The sequence below is a fragment of the Lactuca sativa genome, chromosome 5 (assembly GCF_002870075.4).
Source record: "Lactuca sativa cultivar Salinas chromosome 5, Lsat_Salinas_v11, whole genome shotgun sequence".
NCBI classification, from domain to species: Eukaryota; Viridiplantae; Streptophyta; class Magnoliopsida; order Asterales; family Asteraceae; genus Lactuca; species Lactuca sativa.
Genome location: NC_056627.2, coordinates 145,727,555 through 145,741,786, shown reverse-complemented (window position 1 = coordinate 145,741,786; position 14,232 = coordinate 145,727,555). Strand labels below are relative to the sequence as shown.

The 14,232-nt window shown below is 38.5% G+C and overlaps 1 non-coding gene across 1 annotated transcript; it reads right to left on the bottom strand.

The window, feature by feature from the left end:
• Positions 1–866: 866 nt before the first annotated feature.
• LOC111875910 (small nucleolar RNA R71) lies at positions 867–976 on the bottom strand. The gene has a single exon (XR_002844846.1). It is a non-coding gene; the product is annotated as a small nucleolar RNA R71 (small nucleolar RNA).
• Between the last annotated feature and the right edge of the window lie 13,256 nt (positions 977–14,232).

Sequence of the window (14,232 nt, the reverse complement as noted above, 5' to 3'; positions counted from 1 at the left end):
GCTCTTAAAGGTAACGACATCAACTCAACTCTTTTACATTTTTAGTTTGTTTTTAGCTTATTTTTAGTTTATTTGTTTCAACATGATGTGGTAGCATTACCACGTTGCGGTGAACGATCAGTAGGACTTTTTAATTACTCTTTGGTTCCTTTTACATTTTTATTTTTGTTTTTATTGCAGTACTTTATGACCCATGGATCCAATACACCTTTGATACCACCGTTTGAATATCCGGAGTCATCTTTTCGTAAAAAGGCAAACAAGAACGTAGGACAAACAAACACACCAAAGAAATCACCATTCAAGGAACTAAAATCAGTTTTTAGTAAGAAGAAGGGAAAGCAAGTAGGAGAATCAAGCAATTCCACAAAGCATGAAGGCACTTTAGAAGGCATTAAGAACACTCCTAATAAAAAGGAGGCTAGTTACAAAACAAAAAAAAATAATAAGAGAGCGAATCTGAAGCGAGCCAGGAAACAACATGGCGGATATTTCCCACATTTCTAAGGAAATATACAAGAAGAGAATTCAGGACATATTCTTAAGGGACATATTCTTTTCACATAATTCCCGCTACCATAACATTCGATCTTAACGGACATATTCTTTTCGCACTTAAGGATGTTCCATTTTCCGGGAAAGATCATTAGGATGATTACAAACACCTTAATGAAGTCAATGACATTACTGGTTACATCAACATCCCAAATGTTCCACGTAGGACGGTGTTATTGAGAATGCTTCCAGTCATTTTCAAGGGAGCTGCTAAAGATTGGTTAACGCCACTTTCACCTAGTGTAATTACTACATGGGCAGAAATGCATGAACAGTTCTTAGAGCAATCTTTCCCACCATCAAAAGTGTCTAAACTCAAGAAAGTAATATCTAACTTTGATCAATAACCGGGTGAATAACTTTATCAAGCACAGGAGCCTTATTACAAGGGATTACTTTGAAATTGGCCCCAAAATGATTTTAATGTGCAACAAGAGGTATCAGTGTTCTATGATGGGGTAAATGTGATGACAAGGCAACTCCTTGATTCTCAAGGACCTTTAACGAAGAAAAATCATGTTGACATCAAGGATTTGATTGAATAGTTTTCTAAGCATTTGCATGAATATCACAATCCTCGAAATGAATGAGCAAAAGGAATTAGGAGTGGCACTTCGAAGGACATGGCGGTTGTTTTGGATATGTTGAATAATATGGATCGAAGAATAACGAAGATGGATCAATCCATACATGCTATACGTGTGGGTTGTAAAAAATGCAATGGTCCACATTTGACAAAAGATTTCCATTTGGACAAAAACGAAAATAATAAACTCAAGTATGCTACTGAAGTGGAGACCGCTATGATGAAGATTACAGGAAGCCGAAGAAAGAATGGTTTCCATACAATGAAAAGAAAGGTTATTTTAAGTCCATGCTTACTAGATCTATGGAGGCTTCGGAAAAACATCATGATGAAAATGATGCATTAATAAGAGACCAACAAGCTCTAATGAGAGATCAACAAGCTTTACTTAGAAATCATCAAGCATCAATCTAAAACATTGAAGCTCAACTTGTTCAATTAACTACATTGGTTAATGAATGATTATCTCCACAAATCCCCGATAAAAAACCACACACGCATCTCATAGCCATCGATATTAAAGAAGACACTATTTTGAGTTATTAGAAGCCTTAGAAGAAGATCCAAAGTAACCCGGACCACAACCAATGAAGTCGAATTTTTAATAGAAAAATGTTGCTGAAATATTGTCCTCACGATGTGGGCACGGTCCGAACAGAAAAATCATTCTTGCACCCAAGCTAGCTTTTCGTCCTCTGCTATCGTTTCCTTCTCGAGCCAGAGTTCACCCACTGGAGCAAGAGCATATGAACTTTATGAAGCAAGTTAAGGGTATTCCTATTAATATTCATTTTGTTGAATCCCTGGCACAAATGCCCGAATATGCCATTTTTTTGCAAGATTTACTCGACACTCGCGAACAACGAAAGAAGACTTCCAAGGTTGTCCTTAGTGAGAAAAGGCCCATAGTGATTATGGGAGAAATAACAAAGAAGATGGGAGATCATGGGCGCCTTACACTTCCACGTGAATTCGGAAATAATATGAAGACATTTGCTTTAGCCAATTCTAGAGCAAGCATAAATTTGATGCCTTATTCATTCTATCAAAAGCTCAAACATCCAAATTTGAAGGCTACTAGAATGACGATTCACATGGAAAATCGTTTAGTGACTAATCCTCGACGCATAGTTGAGGATATTTTGGTAAAAATTGGAAATTTTATTTTTCCAATAGATTTTGTAGTACTTGACATGAAAGAGGATAAAAATTTCCCAATTACCCTTGGGCGCCTTTTACTTAATATCGCACGACCTTGGTGGATGTTCACAAATCTAAACTTACATTGTGAATACGAGATGAAGAAATGACATTTGGAGTTGATGACGGATCCAAGAATGATTATATTGAAAATGAAGTATTGAATATAGATGAAGAAAACCAGCTTGAAGAGTTTGAGAAGTTAATGGGAGAGGAAATCCAAGCAATTAAAGAAGTCAAGCGTACAATTCCTAGAGCATTTATTCCAATGGTTTTTGAAGTCGTTGCTTATAAAACTCCAAGTTCTTTAGTTAGTGAGGAGATTGAAAAAAGGTTTGGTGTCAAGTGATGAAGAAGAAGAAGTTACTCAAGGCTTAAACCAACCAACTTTGGACAATGAGAAATTTGAAGTTAAGAAGCTACAAAACAAGAATGAAGGAAAATCAGTGCTTACTGTTAAAGATAAAGGGGTGAAACGAAAGTTTGAAGAAGGGAATGATAAGGTAAAAAAGGAAAATTCTAAAAAAAACGTATCTAAGAAGAGTGCAAGCGTAGAGAAAAATTTGAAGGAACACAAGGTACAATTGGTGATTGAAAGTCCAAACAATTCAACATATGGTGGCACGGAGTCTAGCTCATAACTCCAACATAAAGAAATGCTTCTCGTGAGGCAACCCGAGCTCGGTATGCGTTTTTCTTTTCGTTTTTGCTTTTTTAATTTTTTCATTTATATTTGAGTTTTAGTGATAAATAATCATCAAAGTCATCTTAATTTTTAGAAAACAGTAAAAATCAAGTATGGCATTTGCAGTTATAGAGTGATTAAAATTTTGAGAAAAGAAAATGGAATTTTTGGTCAAAACCCTTGATAACACGACGTGGAAATAAGCCCACCTCGTGGTAAAATAATTTTTCCTGATAATATCAACTATTTCAAACTCACGACATGAGGATTTAACCCTCATGACATTACTTTTATAACATCACGGGAGGGAACCAGATAACACAGTTTTCAACCGTTGACTCCCATTTTTAAACTCACGCATGAACGGACAAACATCGCCCTACTCTTTGATTTTGTGCCGAATTTCTTCGATATTTTCTTGGTTTTGTGTTTCATCTGCAATTTCGGTAATATATACTCTAAGTTCTTATTAATTTTTTCTAATTTTACGTATTTAGAGTTAGGGTTTTTCTTGGAGTCTAAATGTCAATATCGATTCAAATGTATGTGATTTAAAGGCTGCATGTTACTTGAACCTACCTTCAATCGAGATTTAAGCAAACCCAACCTTTATTCTCATTCGATTTTATCCTTATTGTGACAACCCGTAAATTATTCCGTCGCCGTAACCCATTCCCGTCAGTAAAACCCGTTTGTCTTTCAATTTTCCAGTTAACATTTTGGATTAAGTCATTTAATTTAAGACTTTTATTATGACATCGTGAGTATCCAAACCCGTTAGAAACGCGTGAAAATACCTTCGTTATTTATTTGGAAAAATTTTAGTTACGACTAAGTCGTAATTACGACAATTAATCGGGTACGACCATAAGCCTCGTTTAACGTCAGTATCGGGTAGATTTCCATTGGGCCACAAAGTCAAGCCTTATATAAAGGATGAGTGAACTTCAATTTAGCTTTTTACCACCACCTCACAACTTTCTCTCTCTACTCTCTCTCTAAAACTCGACTTTGATCCAAAATCATCCATTTTAAGCTCCAATTTGGTAAGAAATCCATCCTAGCTCATAGTATAACATGTTTGGCTTTCAAATTCGTGTTTAAATCATGAAATAGGACCAAGAACTTGTGTTTACGGTCTAGCAACCTCCCCAAACCGTGAACACCTATAAATGGGGTTTTGGAGCCCCAAAACCCTTCCAAATCACTTCTAGTGCTTAGTTAAGACCTTTTGACTTGTAGGAATGGACTTAGAGCACCAAAATCTTACCATTTAGGGGGTAAACTTGAGTTTACGGCCCAAGAACATGCTTGGACTGTAAACACTCATTCATAGACCATAAACACCTTTTAAGGTGTAGATTGCCCCTTAAACACCTCCAAAAGCTTCCATGAGCTTCCATGAGTGCATAGAACCTTATATTCCTTCATGAGATGCACCAAAACATACACAAATGAGTCACACTTTATTTTACGGCCCAAGAACATTCTTGGACCGTAAACACCCCTTCTTAGACCATAAACACCTCCAAAGGCTGTTAAAGTGCCCTTAACACCTTATATAGCTTAGAATTGGACCTAGAACTTTGTATGCTTAACCTACAACCACCAAAACACATGATTCATGGTCAAACATGAGTTTACTGCCGTAAACCCATGTGTTTAAGGTAGTAAACATGTAACGCCCGTAGATCAGGGCTAGTCAATTTAGAGACGTTAAGCATCAAAAATGACTTTTTGATGGAAGATTACTTATATGGATTAATCTTAACCAAGTTGTAGTATATGTCACAAGGTTTCCGTGCATAAAAAGAACGCCGAAATCCGAATTATAACGAAGAAGTTATGACCTGTCGAAGTTTCACGACAGAACCGGCACGACCCAGCGCGACCCAGCGCGACGTAGATAGTGAATTTAAGGTAGATAGATATCTATCCTTAGTGATATAAATGAGAATTGAAGATCTCATCGATAGTAGTGCAACGACGGAAAGACGGACGGAATCGGAGTTCAGATGGAGGAGTTATGAATTTCGAACGGAGTTTTCCTGTCCCGGCCTACTAAAGATAATATAAGTAATATACTTATAATATATTAAAAATAAAATCAAAATTAGCCAATGGAGTCTAAATGAGAGTTGTAGAGCATAATCTCACCTTCGCGGCGATATAAAGAACGTCGAAAACGGAGTTCGTATGCGAAAGTTATGAATTTCTGAAGTTCGGGGCGCGAAACCCCAAAATTGTCAGAGCCCACGACGTGGAACAAGGTTGCCATGACGTGGCAAGTGTCCTGACACCTCCGGAAGGCCCCCAGATGCAACTTGGGATGACGCATGCAGTATAAACCTTGGTGACTATGGAGTTAGCGCCTATTGTATAAACCTTGGTGACTATGGAGTTAGCGCCTATTATTAGATAAACCTTGGTGACTATAGAGTTAGCGCCTACTGTTAGATAAACCTAGGTGACTATGGAGTTAGCGCCTATCGTATAAATCTTGGTGACTATGGAGTTAGCGCCTATCGTATAAATCTTGGTGACTATGGAGTTAGCGCCTATCGTATAAATCTTGGTGACTATGGAGTTAGCGCCTATCGTATAAGTCTTGGTGACTATGGAGTTAGCGCCTATCGTATAAATCTTGGTGACTATGGAGTTAGCGCCTATTGTATAAACCTTGGTGACTATGGAGTTAGCGCCTATTGAGTAAACCTTGGTGACGATGTGACTTCGTGCCTGTTAAGTGAACCCTTGTGAGTATGGAGTTAGCGTCGCTTGAGTAAACCCCGACGACTATGGAGTTAGCGTCTAATAACTATGGATTTAGTACCTGATCTATAAACTTTGGCAGCAATGGACTTCGTGCCAATTCCTTAGGTAAATCCTTAGGAATGAATGAATGAAGGATAGTGGATTCTTAGGGTAAAACCTTAATAAGATAATGGGGATGGGTATTTGGGTTGATTGTTTGATAATTGAATATAATAAATGTATTATGGTGGGTTGAAAACCCTATATGCTCACCAGGCTCCCAAGCCTGACCCACTCAGTTTTCTTTGCATTATAGGTAATGACACAAGAGTATAAGTTGGTGGACTTGACGAGAGGTTATGGATTATAGATCAGTAGTTATAAATAACTGTTGTAAGGTCTATTTTATATTGTTTATGCTTTTGTTCTGTATCGGAACATGAGATCCCGAGGTTTTATTATTTAATGAAAATACATTCTCCTTGAGAGATGTTGTGATAAGTTTTTATCATATCTTATTTTGGGAACAAATTCCGCAACCTTTTTCTTTAAACGATCACTCTGATTTATAAAACAAAGCATAAACAAATCGGTCTTTTCTGGCCGTGAAATTGGGGATGTCACAGTTGGTATCAGAGCATTAGTTGAAGCGAACTAGGAATATGTAGAAAATTTCTAGACTTAAACTTAGAATGCTAAGTAATGATTGTGAGGAGTGTGTCTAAAATATGTTAGGTAGTACACCTAAATTGACACACGCACTAGTTTATTTTAGGAATGATGCCTAAAATGCTTTTATGTGCTAATTGTTTTGTGTGATAGCTAAATTGATGCTATTATTTGTTCGGATCCATGGTCTGTTGCCGACCGGATCTGGAAACCTTATGTGTTTAGGATTCTAAGCGTATGGCTACGATATTAGAACTAGCCTGTAAACGTTTCGGGGTGATAAGGAGATTTATACGTTTAACGTAATTAAAAACTTTCTTGTCTTAAAAATTCTGGCTTGGTACACCAAATGTCTGCTTGGATGTACAAGAGTTCATGGTGAAGACTTGTAGAGATTTGAGTAAATGAAGGAAATGCAAAGGGATTATGATAGTGAATGACACCTATCGGAAGATATCGTAAGAGTGGTGTCATGCCTTTATTTTATGTCTGATAAAATAAAGGAACGTTTAGAGGAGTACGGTACGTCTGAAGTACACATTTGATTGGCGGGATGATGGAACGATTGGTGAAATTCTTGAAGTTGTCTCATCATCTGGTATTTCCATCACCAATCGAGTTGAAGTAGAGTTGATTATTGAAGATTGAGCAATGAAGAAGTCCTAGTAAAGTCTAGGGAAATTGTTTATGATTATTTGGACACATTCGTACGTGTTAAATTGTTTTGTGATTTTCTTGTTTGGTGACTTGGTCGACTGCGGGACAATACTTGGGACGAGTATGAGTAGGTGTGAATGGTAGTAGATGCATATACTACCGGAAGCACAGGACTCACACTTGGATCAGGGAAAGTCACAAGGTTACCAAGATGTAACATCTGACCTAAGTCAAAAGATTGAAATCAATGCGATCGATAGCATCACGCTTGTTGTTAAGGAAGCTTGTAGCTAGAAAGGCTACATGTAAAAATGTGATTATATCACGTTAGAATATGAAAGAAGTTTGACTCTAAGAGACTTGAGTCTAAGCGTTGCATCATATGATGAGAGGTCATTAGAACACGACCCATCGGTTTGTTACAATAGATAAATGAAAGTGTTTATCCTGAGAAGAAGGAATCCACAATAAGGACTTATTTTGTAACTTGGAAGTTATGATTGAAAGTACAGCATAGTACGAAGAGCAGATGCATGATTGAGCATCAAGGTTATTACTTAGGATGGAGAGATAACATATGGAGTCATTATACGAATCCTGTTTCGTTGATGATTCCGGGACGTAATAATCCTAAGGGGGAGATAATTGTAACGCCCGTAGATCAGGGCTAGTCAATTTAGAGACGTTAAGCATCAAAAATGAATTTTTGATGGAAGATTATTTATATGGATTAATCTTAACCAAGTTGTAGTATATGTCATAAGGTTTCCGTGCATATAAAGAACGCCGAAATCCGAGTTATAACGAAGAAGTTATGACCTGTCGAAGTTTCACGACAGAACCGGCACGACCCAGCGCGACCCAGCGCGACGTAGATAGTGAATTTAAGGTAGATAGATATCTATCCTTAGTTATATAAATGAGAATTGAAGATCTCATCGATAGTAGTGCAACGACGGAAAGACGGACGGAATCGGAGTTCAGATGGAGGAGTTATGAATTTCGAACGGAGTTTTCCTGTCCCGGCCTACTAAAGATAATATAAGTAATATACTTATAATATATTAAAAATAAAATCAAAATTAGCCAATGGAGTCTAAATGAGAGTTGTAGATCATAATCTCACCTTCGCGGCGATATAAAGAACGTCAAAAACGGAGTTCGTATGCGAAAGTTATGAATTTCTGAAGTTCGGGGCGCGAAACCCCAAAATTGTCAGAGCCCACGACGTGGAACAAGGTTGCCACGACGTGGCAAGTGTCCTGACACCTCCGGAAGGCCCCCAGATGCAACTTGGGATGACGCATGCAGTGACGACCAAGCCCACGACGTGGAACAAGGTTGCCACGACGTGGCAAGGGCCAAATTTGCCCTATAAATAGATTTGAAGGGCCAGCCGTTTAGGGTTGCTATTTTCTCTCTTCTCTCTCCCGTTTTGCATCGATTTGCGTGCCAGAAATACCCCGAAGCCCCGGTATTGTTCTCGAGCCCCGAGGCAAGTCCCGAGATGCCGAACATCCCGAGAAGTGCGGTTCCCGAGCCGAAGCTCTGCCCGCGAGAAGTTCGATTTTTGTGGAGATCTTCCAGATCTGCTGAGGATTACTACTTCTGCAAGTCGTAGTGCTGTCCGATCATCTTCTGATCAAGTGAGTGTATACTACCTTTCATAAACACGATAATAATACAAGTATGGTTTGAGTGTATTAAGTATATTGTTGTTTATATGTGCGAGTGTGTAGTTACTTTCTTCTAACACATAGATATGAAGTATTTGCTATGAAATACGTGCTATGTGTTTATATGTTATTTGTCTATTTGAGATCGGCATGGAATTTGGAGTTTTATACAGGTGTTAAATGATTTAAACTGTGTAACTGTTTATATCTACAAAAATTATTGGGTAGAACATGGGTAGATGGGATAGTTGGTGACTATGGAGTTAGCGCCTGCTGTTAGATAAACCTTGGTGACTATGGAGTTAGCGCCGATTGTATAAACCTTGGTGACTATGGAGTTAGCGCCTATTGTTAGATAAATCTTGGTGACTATGGAGTTAGTGCCTATTGTATAAACCTTGGTGACTATGGAGTTAGCGCCTATTGTTAGATAAACCTTGGTGACTATGGAGTTAGCGCCTATTGTTAGATAAACCTTGGTGACTATGGAGTTAGCGCCTATTGTTAGATAAACCTTGGTGACTATGGAGTTAGCGCCTATTGTTAGATAAACCTTGGTGACTATGGAGTTAGCGCCTATTGTATAAACCTTGGTGACTATGGAGTTAGCGCCTATTGTTAGATAAATCTTGGTGACTATGGAGTTAGCGCCTATCGTATAAATCTTGGTGACTATGGAGTTAGCGCCTATCGTATAAATCTTGGTGACTATGGAGTTGTGCCAATCGTATAAATCTTGGTGACTATGGAGTTAGCGCCTATTTTATAAACCTTGGTGACTATGGAGTTAGTGCCTATTGAGTAAACCTTGGTGACGATGTGACTTCGTGCCTATTAAGTGAACCCTTGTGACTATGGAGTTAGCGTCGCTTGAGTAAACCCCGACGACTATGGAGTTAGCGTCTGATAACCATGGGTTTAGTACCTGATCTATAAACTTTGGCAGCAATGGACTTCGTGCCAATTCCTTAGGTAAATCCTTAGGAATGAATGAATGAAGGATAGTGGATTCTTAGGGTAAAACCTTAAGAAGATAATGGGGATGGGTATTTGGGTTGATTGTTTGATAATTGAATATAATAAATGTATTATGGTGGGTTGAAAACCCTATATGCTCACCAGGCTCCCAAGCCTGACCCACTCAGTTTTCTTTGCATTACAGGTAATGACACAAGAGTATAAGTTGGTGGACTTGACGAGAGGTTTTGGATTATAGATCAGTAGTTATAAATAACTGTTGTAAGGTCTATTTTATATTGTTTATGCTTTTGTTCTGTATCGGAACATGACATCCCGAGGTTTTATTATTTAATGAAAATACATTCTCCTTGAGAGATGTTTTGATAAGTTTTTATCATATCTTATTTTGGGAACAAATTCCGCAACCTTTTTCTTTAAACGATCACTCTGATTTATAAAACAAAGCATAAACAAATCGGTCTTTTCTGGCCGTGAAATTGGGGATGTCACAGTTGGTATCAGAGCATTAGTTGAAGCGAACTAGGAATATGTAGGAAATTTCTAGACTTAAACTTAGAATGCTAAGTAATGATTGTGAGGAGTGTGTCTAAAATATGTTAGGTAGTACACCTAAATTGACACACACACTAGTTTATTTTAGGAATGATGCCTAAAATGCTTTTATGTGCTAATTGTTTTGTGTGATAGCTAAATTGATGCTATTATTTGTTCGGATCCATGGTCTGTTGCCGACCGGATCTGGAAACCTTATGTGTTTAGGATTCTAAGCGTATGGCTACGATATTAGAACTAGCCTGTAAATGTTTCGGGGTGATAAGGAGATTTATACGTTTAACGTAATTAAAAACTTTCTTATCTTAAAAATTCTCGCTTGGTACACCAAATGTCTGCTTGGATGTACAAGAGTTGATGGTGAAGACTTGTAGAGATTTGAGTAAATGAAGGAAATGCAAAGGGATTATGATAGTGAATGACACCTATCGGAAGATATCGTAAGAGTGGTGTCATGCCTTTATTTTATGTCTGATAAAATAACGGAACGTTTAGAGGAGTACGGTACGTCTGAAGTACACATTTGATTGGCGGGATGATGGAACGATTGGTGAAATTCTTGAAGTTGTCTCATCATCTGGTATTTCCATCACCAATCGAGTTGAAGTAGAGTTGATGATTGAAGATTGAGCAATGAAGAAGTCCTAGTAAAGTCTAGGGAAATTGTTTATGATTATTTGGACACATTCGTACGTGTTAAATTGTTTTGTGATTTTCTTGTTTGGTGACTTGGTCGACTGCGGGACAATACTTGGGACGAGTATGAATAGGTGTGAATGGTAGTAGATGCATATACTACCGGAAGCACAGGACTCACACTTGGATCAGGGAAAGTCACAAGGTTACCAAGAAGCTAGTAATTGATTCCGTTTTGTTCAAGTGTGTCATTACCCTTGTTTCGGTAGTGACTAGTAAGATGGTTGTTATTCCGACCCTAGTGGTCATATCAAAAATTGAGTCCAACTACGAGGAGTTTGTTACGTGGTTCATGGAACCAAGTTAGATGTAACATCTGACCTAAGTCAAAAGATTGAAATCAATGCGATCGATAGCATCACGCTTGTTGTTAAGGAAGCTTGTAGCTAGAAAGGCTACATGTAAAAATGTGATTATATCACGTTAAAATATGAAAGAAGTTTGACTCTAAGAGACTTGAGTCTAAGCGTTGCATCATACGATGAGAGGTCATTAGAACACGACCCATCGGTTTGTTACAATAGATAAATGAAAGTGTTTATCCTGAGAAGAAGAAAGAGTCCACAATAAAGACTTATTTTGTAACTTGGAAGTTATGATTGAAAGTACAGCATAGTACGAAGAGCAGATGCAGGATTGAGCATCAAGGTTATTACTTAGGATGGAGAGTTAACATATGGAGTCATTATACGAATCCTGTTTCGTTGATGATTCCGGGACGTAATCATCCTAAGGGGGAGATAATTGTAACGCCCGTAGATCAGGGCTAGTCAATTTAGAGACGTTAAGCATCAAAAATGACTTTTTAATGGAAGATTATTTATATGGATTAATCTTAACCAAGTTGTAGTATATGTCACAAGGTTTCCGTGCATATAAAGAACGCCGAAATCCAAGTTATAACGAAGAAGTTATGACCTGTCGAAGTTTCACGACAGAACCGGCACGACCCAGCGCGACGTAGATAGTGAATTTAAGGTAGATAGATATCTATCCTTAGTGATATAAATGAGAATTGAAGATCTCATCGATAGTAGTGCAACGACGGAAAGACGGACGGAATCGGAGTTCAGATGGAGGAGTTATGAATTTCGAACGGAGTTTTCCTGTCCCGGCCTACTAAAGATAATATATAAGTAATATACTTATAATATATTAAAAATAAAATCAAAATTAGCCAATGGAGTCTAAATGAGAGTTGTAGAGCATAATCTCACCTTCGCGGCGATATAAAGAACGTCGAAAACGGAGTTCGTATGCGAAAGTTATGAATTTCTGAAGTTCGGGGCGCGAAACCCCAAAATTGTCAGAGCCCACGACGTGGAACAAGGTTGCCACGACGTGGCAAGTGTCCTGACACCTCCGGAAGGCCCCCAGATGCAACTTGGGATGACGCATGCAGTGACGACCAAGCCCACGACGTGGAACAAGGTTGCCACGACGTGGCAAGGGCCAAATTTGCCCTATAAATAGATTTGAAGGGCCATCCGTTTAGGGTTGCTATTTTCTCTCTTCTCTCTCCCGTTTTGCATCGATTTGCGTCCCAGAAATACCCCGAAGCCCCGGTATTGTTCTCGAGCCCCGAGGCAAGTCCCGAGATCTCGAACATCCCCAGAAGTGCGGTTCCCGAGTCGAAGCTCTGCCCGCAAGAAGTTCGATTTTTGTGGAGATCTTCCAGATCTGCTGAGGATTACTACTTCTGCAAGTCGTAGTGCTGTCCGATCATCTTCTGATCAAGTGAGTGTATACTACCTTTCATAAACACGATAGTAATACAAGTATGGTCTGAGTGTATTAAGTATATTGTTGTTTATATGTGCAGGTGTGTAGTTACTTTCTTCTAACACATAGATATGAAGTATTTGCTATGAAATACGTGCTATGTGTTTATATGTTATTTGTCTATTTGAGATGGGCATGGAATTTGGAGTTTTATACAGGTGTTAAATGATTTAAACTGTGTAACTGTTTATATCTACAAAAATTGTTGGGTTGAACATGGGTAGATGGGATAGTTGGTGACTATGGAGTTAGCGCCTACTGTTAGATAAACCTTGGTGACTATGGAGTTAGCGCCTATTGTATAAACCTTGGTGACTATGGAGTTAGCGCCTATTGTTAGATAAATCTTGATGACTATGGAGTTAGCGCCTATTGTATAAACCTTGGTGACTATGGAGTTAGCGCCTATTGTTAGATAAACCTTGGTGACTATGGAGTTAGCGCCTATTGTTAGATAAACCTTGGTGACTATGGAGTTAGCGCCTATTGTATAAACCTTGGTGACTATGGAGTTAGCGCCTATTGTTAGATAAATCTTCGTGACTATGGAGTTAGCGCCTATTGTATAAACCTTGGTGACTATGGAGTTAGCGCCTATTGTTAGATAAACCTTGGTGACTATAGAGTTAGCGCCTACTTTTAGATAAACCTTGGTGACTATGGAGTTAGCGCCTATCGTATAAATCTTGGTGACAATGGAGTTAGCGCCTATCATATAAATCTTGGTGACTATGGAGTTAGCGCCTATCGTACAAATCTTGGTGACTATGGAGTTAGCGCCTATCGTATAAATCTTGGTGACTATGGAGTTAGCGCCTATCGTATAAATCTTGGTGACTATGGAGTTAGCGCCTATTGTATAAACCTTGGTGACTATGGAGATAGTGCCTATTGAGTAAACCTTGGTGACGATGTGACTTCGTGCCTGTTAAGTGAACCCTTGTGACTATGGAGTTAGCGTCGCTTGAGTAAACCCCGACGACTATGGAGTTAGCGTCTGATAACTATGGATTTAGTACCTGATCTATAAACTTTGGCAGCAATGGACTTCGTGCCAATTCCTTAGGTAAATCCTTAGGAATGAATGAATGAAGGATAGTGGATTCTTAGGGTAAAACCTTAAGAAGATAATGGGGATGGGTATTTGGGTTGATTGTTTGATAATTGAATATAATAAATGTATTATGGTGGGTTGAAAACCCTATATGCTCACCAGGCTCCCAAGCCTGACCCACTCAGTCTTCTTTGCATTACAGGTAATGACACAAGAGTATAAGTTGGTGGACTTGACGAGAGGTTTTGGATTATAGATCAGTAGTTATAAATAACTGTTGTAAGGTCTATTTTATATTGTTTATGCTTTTGTTCTGTATCGGAACATGACATCCCGAGGTTTTATTATTTAATGAAAATACATTCTCCTTGAGAGATGTTTTGAT